The following is a 9,140-nucleotide window of genomic DNA, read 5'->3' as shown; positions in this document are numbered from 1 at the left end:
AGCAGGAATTAAGCTTGGGGATGCTTGATACGTCTCCAACGTATCTATAATTTTTGTGTTCCATGCTATATTATATTCTGTTTTGGACATTAATGGGCTTTATTATACACTTTTATATTATTTTTGGGACTAACCTATTAACCGGAGGCCCAGCCCAGAATTGCTGTTTTTTGCCTATTTCAGAGTTTCGCAGAAAAAGAATATCAAACGGAGTCCAAACAGAATGAAACCTTTGGGAACGTGATTTTCGGAACGAACATGATCCAGAGGACTTGGACCCTACGTCAAGACATCAACCAGGAAGGCACGAGGTAGGGGGCGCGCCCTCCACCCTCGTGGGGCCCACGTTGCTCCACCGACGTACTTCTTCCTCCTATATATACGTACCCCCAAACTGCCAGATACGGAGCCAAAAACCTAATTCCACCGCCGCAACCTTCTGTACCCGTGAGATCCCATCTTGGGGCCTTTTCCGGAGCTCCGCCGGAGGGGCATCGATCATGGAGGGCTTCTACATCAACACCATAGCCTCTCCGATGATGTGTGAGTAGTTTACCTCAGACCTTCGGGTCCATAGTTATTAGCTAGATGGCTTATTCTCTGTTTTTGGATCTCAATACAATGTTCTCCCCCTCTCTTGTGGAGATCTATTCGATGTAATCTTCTTTTGCAGTGTGTTTGTTGAGACCGATGAATTGTGGGTTTATGATCAAGTTTATCTATGAACAATATTTGAATCTTCTCTGAATTCTTTTATGTATGATTGGTTATCTTTGCAAGTCTCTTTGAATTATCAGTTTGGTTTGGCCTAGTAGATTGATCTTTCTTGCAATGGGAGAAGTGCTTAGCTTTGGGTTCAATCTTGAGGTGTCCTTTCCCAGTGATAGTAGGGGCAGCAAGGCATGTATTGTATTGTTGCCATCGAGGATAACAAGATGGGGTTTATATCATATTGCATGAGTTTATCCATCTACATCATGTCATCTTATTTAAAGCGTTACTCTATTCTTTGGAACTTAATACTCTAGATGCATGCTGGATAGCGGTCGATGTGTGGAGTAATAGTAGTAGATGCAGGCAGGAGTCGGTCTACTTGTCACGGACGTGATGCCTATATACATGATCATACCTAGATATTCTCATAACTATGCTCAATTCTGTCAATTGCTCAACAGTAATTTGTTTACCCACTGTGATACTTATGCTCTCGAGAGAAGCCACTAGTGAAACCTATGGCCCCCGGGTCTATTTTCCATCATATTTAATCTCCCGACAACAAGCTATTTCTGGCGCCGTTTTTATTTTGCTTTCTTTACTTTGCATCTTTATCATAAAAATACCAAAAATATTATCTTATCATATCTATCATATCTCACTTTCGTAAGTGACCGTGAAGGGATTGACAACCCCTTTATTGCGTTGGTTGCGAGGATTTTATTTGTTTGTGTAGGTGCGAGGGACTCGTGCGTGACCTCCTACTGGATTGATACCTTGGTTCTCAAAAACTGAGGGAAATACTTACGCTGCTTTACTGCGTCACCCTTTCCTCTTCAAGGGAAAACCAACGCAGTGCTCAAGAGGTAGCACCCCACCACACATAACCCAGACTCACGCAGATTGTACCCCTACCCAGTTGGACAGAGAACCAGCTACACCCCTTCTAACCCCAACCCCAGCAGATATTAACCCAGTTCCAGTTGACACAGCACTGTCTCCACCACAGAGCACCCGAACACGAGCAGTTAGTAAGGCAACTGCAGTGCCCAAAGCACGAGGACCACCACATCGAACCCCAAGTCAACACTTAAAGCAGAAGAAGAATTGTTCTCAGGTCAGGTTCCGTAGCTATGGTTCATACTACTTTGCTCTTTCATCACTGTATTTACTCATACCAACTAATTTTGAAGGATGCAATTGAAACTCCAATGGCGCAACAGGTATGTTTTAAACCTGTTTCTTTAACGTGTTTGTTGTTCTAACTTGCTCTATGTTGATTTCAGTTTCAATTGAATAAACAGTTATGTTCTCATGCCATGCACATTACAAGTGTTGTTATTGATGTGTAGTTTCCCACACTTATATTCTTTCTATGCTGCTTTGTCTTAAATATATATGATTCAAACTGTATCTATCTTGATTTGGCAACATAAACTAGAATGATATAGACCATACAGTGACCATACTAGATAGATATATGTTTGTTTCATGATGTTATCCTGTCCACCTTACTACTGAACTGGTTTACCAAAATGAGTTTCATATACTACATTGTAAACCTGTGATGTGTTTGTTTGTTTCTCTTTTAGAACGCGGATAAAATATTGGAGAAGAGTACCCCCCTATGCAATGGTAAAGGAAGTAATGCAGATAAGGTTCAAGATAGTGAGACATCCCTGTTGGTCTCCAAGAAAGCTGATAAAAACTATATTGAAGACACTGAGACAACCCCAAAGTCTTGTCTTGATGTAGTGTTCGAGTTACTGGCTACTACTGCTGGCACCAGCTCTTTGAACTCGCTGCCTGAATCAGCTCGGCTTCTTGAGTCTCAACTTCAAGTTGAAAGACACCGACCAGATGTTATGCGATAGGAAGTCAAAGGACTGAGGAAGTCCCTGCAGAATTCAGATGCATACTTTCTAGTGCAACAGCAAGTGCTGGAGGATTTAAGCGCCAAATAAGAGAAAGTTAATAAGCTTGCTAAGCATCTTGCCAGCATTATGGGTACCCAGGATATTGTTTCTTGAGCTCTTCTGAAGTGGTTTCGGTTCTGGACTTGTTTTGCTGCGGCGTTTCTATGCACTGGTCGCCAACTTTGACAACCAGTGTATATGATATGCTGCTTTGTTCCATATATTTGCACTGGTGGCGAACTTTGATGCCCAGTGGATGTAATATGTGTAATAGCCGTGATAGCCTAGCATAAGTTGCTTGCTTATTTATTTCCTTGTTGTCTTGTTTATTTGTTTGCTTGTAGTCAGTGCAGTTCTTTTTCCGCGGTTTGCTAGTGGCCACAATAACCTATTTTTAAAAGCTAGGCCACAATAACCATGGGCTACATATTTATTGTAGTTACCATGGGCCTCCTACGGGCCGTAGAAACAATGGGCCTTCTAAGGGCCGTAGAAACAATGGGCCTTCTACGGGCCGTAGCATCAATGGGCCTTCTACGTGCCGTATGATCGATAGGCCAAACATGGGCCAATAACAAACCGCATTATGGGCCGTAAACGGGCTAGATTTGGAATCGACCGTTCATGGGCTGACAATAACGGGCCGTTGTTAATCGGCCGTATTTCATGACGCTATGAAAACGGCCCAACGGATTAACGGGCCGCAAACGGGCCGATTGTAACCACGGGCTGAATTTGGCCCACAAGCAGAAAAGGCCAATAACGGCCTGTAAGTAACCGAATGCTGGAATTGAGCCCAAGAATAAATGGGCCCTGAGAAGGCCGAAAGATAACACGGGTTGGAAACAGCCCAATGGAATAATGAGCCGTTAATGGGTATAAAGGGGTACACTGTTCATTGCGGGCCAGATTCACCATGAGCTGTTAATGGGCCAAGAGTTACAAATGGCCTCGTATAGGACCGGAAGTTACAACGTGCTGGAATCATATTGGACGGCCTAGATGAAGCTACTGGGCTTAATTCCGAGAGGCCGTAACGGGCCGTGAGTTAGCGGGCCATAAATGGGCTATATACGAACATGCCGTTAACAGGCTTTCTGTGGGCCGGCCCGTTACCTTTTGACCAAGTCAAACGGGCCGGCCTTTTCACCGGAATAGGCCTCTGTTGGGCCGTGCCACGTGTCGACGTATCATAGGCGCCTCCTGTCCAATGAATGGATGACATCTGTCCCAACGGTGAGCCAACACGTGTTTCCTCCAGCCAATGAGAATTTTACACGTGGAAAATCCTCATTGGTCCGGGCTGTTAGCGGGTTATCGGATCCAAAACCGGACCCGATAGCTTAACGGCGACCTGTTATGGTGGATGCCACGTGTCAGTCACCCTTGACAAAAGCACTTCCATGACGTGCGATTTATCATCATGGAAGTGGACACTTCCATGATGATAATTTTGGTAATGTCATGGAACACTTCTACGACAGCACAGGTATGACTATCTTGATTCTGTCATAAAATCGTCATGGATGTACATGCATGACAGAAAACGTGACCTACTATGACAAACACGTATCATCACAGAAGTGTCTTTTTTTGTAGTGCCTATTGATCCATCTTTCTCTGAACCGCACCCCATACTAAGAAAAACAAAGTTCTGGCCTCATTTCAAAAATGCTATTGGAGCCATAGATGGAACACACATTGAAGTGATTGTGCCTAAGGAGTTGGGGCCACAACACAGGAATAGGAAAGGGGTTACAAGTGAAAATGTCATGGCAGTCTGTGATTTCGATATGAGGTTCACTTTTGTTGTTCCTGGATGGCCCGGATCTGTTCATGACACACGTGTATGGAGCGATGCTATAGTTCGCTAGGATCATTTTCCACAACCTCCCGTAGGTAATCTCTTGTACGTATTTTGTTATGTACATGATGATACGTACTACACTTCTAATATATTATGATGTTTTACTATAGATAAATATTACCTTGTGGACTCCGGATATCCAAACAGGGTTGGATATCTAGCACCATACAAAGGGCAACGATACCATGTACCAGAGTTCCAACAACACCCACCCATTGGTAGACATGAGACATTCAACCATCGCCATTCTTCTTTGCGAAATGTCATTGAAAGAACATTTGGTGTTCTCAAGATGAAATGGCGAATTCTTGGAGGCACACCACAGTACAAACCGGAGAGCCAAAAGATGATAGTCACTGCATGCATGTGTCTCCACAACTTCATTCATGATAGCAAGTTGCATGATGAGCATTTTGACAAATTTGACAATGATGTGTATGTGCAGCCCCCATTGCCATTTACAGGCGCCAACGCTCTACCACCAGAAGATGATGGTACCATGGCAGAAACACGTGATGCTATTGCTACCAATCTTGTACCATGAGATTAGTCAATCTATTTGTAATAATATTTAGCAACTTCTTTTGTAGCAAAGGAAACTTGGAAACCTTCTTTATTGTAATATTTAGCAAGCTAAAATATTTATAAATCATATTCATGCTCATATTCGACGATAATTTGTTCGAAACAACCAAGTGTTAGCAATTCAACACTCAGTTTTAGTTCAGGGACATTACACACATTTCAGCATACAACTCATCCCATAATCAAAGACCAAAATCTCAGAAAAGAACTCGACGGCGGATTCTGAGAGAAGCTGATTCTGTGAGAAGTTTTCCAAAAGCTGATTCTGGAGAATCAAAAGCTAAAAAGAACTGGGCCTTTTTCCTCTTGTTATGCGATGAACTCCCATAAGCTCTTTTTACATAAAGGACCCTGGGATCTCTTCTAATGTATATACAATCCTAGAAAAAGAAGAAAGCACGACAAGAATGTCACCACTCTTATTTGTCTGATAAGGTTGCTTTTATAATGCTTGCGTGTTGTAAATGTGTCCACCCTTGAAGCATGGGCATGGGTCAGTCCTGGCTTTTGTTTGCATCCCGACTGATCCTGCGAGTGTAGGAGACAGATAAGAGTGGCAAACCCAATTAGTATTAGAAGAATTTGTGGAAATGAATAAAGATAAATGCACATATCGAAGAAAGTGACTGCAAGTAATTGAGTAACAAAAAAAGGCTTTATAAGAACAACGCCATAGTTTTTGAGGGATCTACAATTCTATCATATTTAAACTAAGCATGGTTAAGCATAAAAAATCATTTTGATTCCTATATACCCACATTTCGTGTGTTTAGTGGGGTATATAACCTAGGGTGTCAAGGAATAGTACTACAAATTTCCTAAGAAAATTCCAACTATTTGGGGGGGTTAACTATTTTCTATAGCTTAAAAAGCATTTCTAGGAAAGTATTTTAAAAAAATAAAATAATTTAAAACTATATTGAGAATGTGGATTCGGCGCTTCCTTGCTCAAACTGCTCTAGGTCTTGGTCTTTAATAAAGCTTTGAGTAATGTCGTTATCTTTGCCAAAAAGAAACATAATAGAATTAATGAATAAAAATCCTAAATTATGTGAGTGGTAATGTTGGATCAAAAATTAAATTTATGAGTCTAGGAACTTAATCCCTCTGTGAAGAAATATAAAAGCGTTTAGATGACTACTAGTGATCTAAACGCTCTCCTATTTCTTTACAGAGGGAGTACAATTTATAAGTTACTAGGGTTTTAGTGAAAATATGATTTGTTCATAATTCTATTATCTCCTATCCATTTTCGGCCTTAAGCAACGAATGCTCACAATTAAGCCTATCTAAAAAACTGACACAAAGAAGTCGTAAACCAGGAAACTCATTTTCATTTAGTCGAAATGATACAAAGTCTACACATCAAGAGAATATGCCTCCAAAAGTGCAAGCATACTCCAATACACGTCTAATAGCATGTAATCCTGATAGATTGAGCACACATGTCGGTTTTGAACTATTTAGTGGTAGTTAACACATAAAGAGGACCGACAAGGGCTCACAAGCAGCGAAAGGTCGATGGAGGTTAGCGATGATGTCCCACTGCCCATTGCATGAAGACAAGTTGAACAAGGTTTGGCATGTCTCTGGTGATTAACAGAATGGTGTTGGTGACACAATGGACCGACGAATTTATACTTTGGATGTGGGTAACACCCTATGGTATTATGGACCTTAGAAATGTTTTTTAGTAATTTATTTTGTTGAAGTTTTTTATACTTTAGTTATACCCTTTGTTTTTTAAGGTTCCAACCCAAATTTCATGAATTCAGCCACAACGGAATGCGGATAAATTAATTGTTTACCCCTGCCCGATGCCTCCGTCGAGTAAGACCTCGTTTTCGTCTCCTTTGACACTCCTCCTCCTCCTTCTGACCCACCACATGCCATGTCATCCGCTTCAACGTGAAGACACATATGATCGTCGACTCTGATGTACGACCAATGGTCGAAAGAACAACACTTCATAGGTAGTGATGGACAATGGCACAACACTGAACGTTCTCATATTTGCATGCCACGCCAGGCTTGCATTGGATTCCGATGACCGTCCGTTGCTTCTCCCACGATGCTCCTTGAGATGACAACCGCCTAACTACTGCCCTCCCCCAATGTTCATCATAGTACTCACCTTTCCCAATGATGCCTTGGCAAAGAAATCCAGATTTCACAAGAGAACCAAGCACATCAAGAGACTCTTCAATTCCATCCGCGATCAACTCAAGGAGGGAGACATAGAGATTTGCAAGATACATACGGATCTGAGTGTTGCAGACCCGTTGACTAAGCCTCTCTCACGAGAAAAACATGACCAGCACCAAGACTCCATGGGTGTTAGAATCATTACAATGTAATCTAGATTATTGACTCTAGTGCAAGTGAGAGACTGAAGGAAATATGCCCTAGAGGCAATAATAAAGTTGTTATTTATATTTCCTTATATCATGGTAAATGTTTATTATTCATTCTAGAATTGTATTAACCGGAAAATTAGTACATGTGTGAATACATAGACAAACAGAGTGTCACTAGTATGCCTCTACTTGACTAGCTCGTTAATCAAAGATGGTTAAGTTTCCTAGCCATGGACAAGAGTTGTCATTTGATGAACGGGATCACATCATTAGAGAATGATGTGATTGACTTGACCCATATGTTAGTTTAGCACTATGATCGTTTAGTTTATTGCTATTGCTTTCTTCATAACTTATACATGTTCCTATGACTATGAGATTATGCAACTCCCGAATACCGAAGGAACACTTAGTGTGCTATCAAACGTCACAACGTAACTGGGTGATTATAAAGATGCTCTACAGGTGTCTCCGATGGTGTTTGTTGAGTTGGCATAGATCGAGATTAGGATTTGTCACTCCGATTGTCGGAGAGGTATCTCTGGGCCCTCTCCGTAATGCACATCACTATAAGCCTTGCAAGCAATGTTACTAATGAGTTAGTTACGGGATGATGCATTACGGAGCGAGTAAAGAGACTTGCCGGTAACGAGACTGAACTAGGTATTGAGATACCGACGATCGAATCTCGGGCAAGTAACATACCGAGGCCAAAGGGAACAACGTATGTTGTTATGCGGTTTGGCCGATAAAGATCTTCGTAGAATATGTAGGAACCAATATGAGCATCCAGGTTCCTCTATTGGTTATTGACCGGAGATGAGTCTCGGTCATGTCTACATAGTTCTCGAACCCATAGGGTCCGCACGCTTAACGTTCGATGACGATAGGTATTATGAGTTTATGTGTTTTGATGTACCGAAGGTTGTTCGGAGTCCCGGATGTGATCACGGACATGACGAGGAGTCTCGAAATGGTCGAGACATAAAGATTGATATATTGGAAGGCTATGTTTGGACACCGGAATGGTTCCGGATGAGTTCGGGCATTTTCCTGAGTATTAGGAAGTTACCGGAACCCCCCGGGGAGTCAATGGGCCTTATTGGGCCTTAGTGGAAGAGAGGAGGAGGCGGCCAAGGTGGAGGCGCGCCCCTCCCTAGCCCAATCCGAATTGGGAGGGGGCCGGCCCCCCTTTCCTTCTCTCCCTCTCCCTCTTCCTTCTTCTCCTACTCCAACTAGGGAAGGGGGGAAACCTACTCCTACTGGGAGTAGGACTCCCCCCCTTGGGTGCGCCATAGAGAGGGCCGGCCCTCCCCTCCTCCACTCCTTTAAATACGGGGGAGGGGCACCCCATAGACACACAAGTTGATTGTTTAGCCGTGTGCGGTGCCCCCCTCCACAGATTTCCACCTCGGTCATATCGTTGTAGTGCTTAGACGAAGCCCTGCGTCGGTAACTTCATCATCACCGTCATCACGCCGTCGTGCTGACGAAACTCTCCCTCGACCTCAGCTGGATCTAGAGTTCGTGGGACGTCACCAAGCTGAACGTGTGCAGATCGCGGAGGTGCCGTACCTTCGGTGCTAGGATCGGTCGGATCGTGAAGACGTACGACTACATCAACCGCGTTGTCATAACGCTTCCGCTTTCGGTCTACGAGGGTACGTGGACAACATTCTCCCCTCTCGTTGCTATGCATCA

The sequence above is a fragment of the Aegilops tauschii genome, chromosome 3 (genome assembly GCF_002575655.3).
Source record: "Aegilops tauschii subsp. strangulata cultivar AL8/78 chromosome 3, Aet v6.0, whole genome shotgun sequence".
Classification (NCBI taxonomy): domain Eukaryota; kingdom Viridiplantae; phylum Streptophyta; class Magnoliopsida; order Poales; family Poaceae; genus Aegilops; species Aegilops tauschii.
This window is presented reverse-complemented; position numbering follows the sequence as displayed.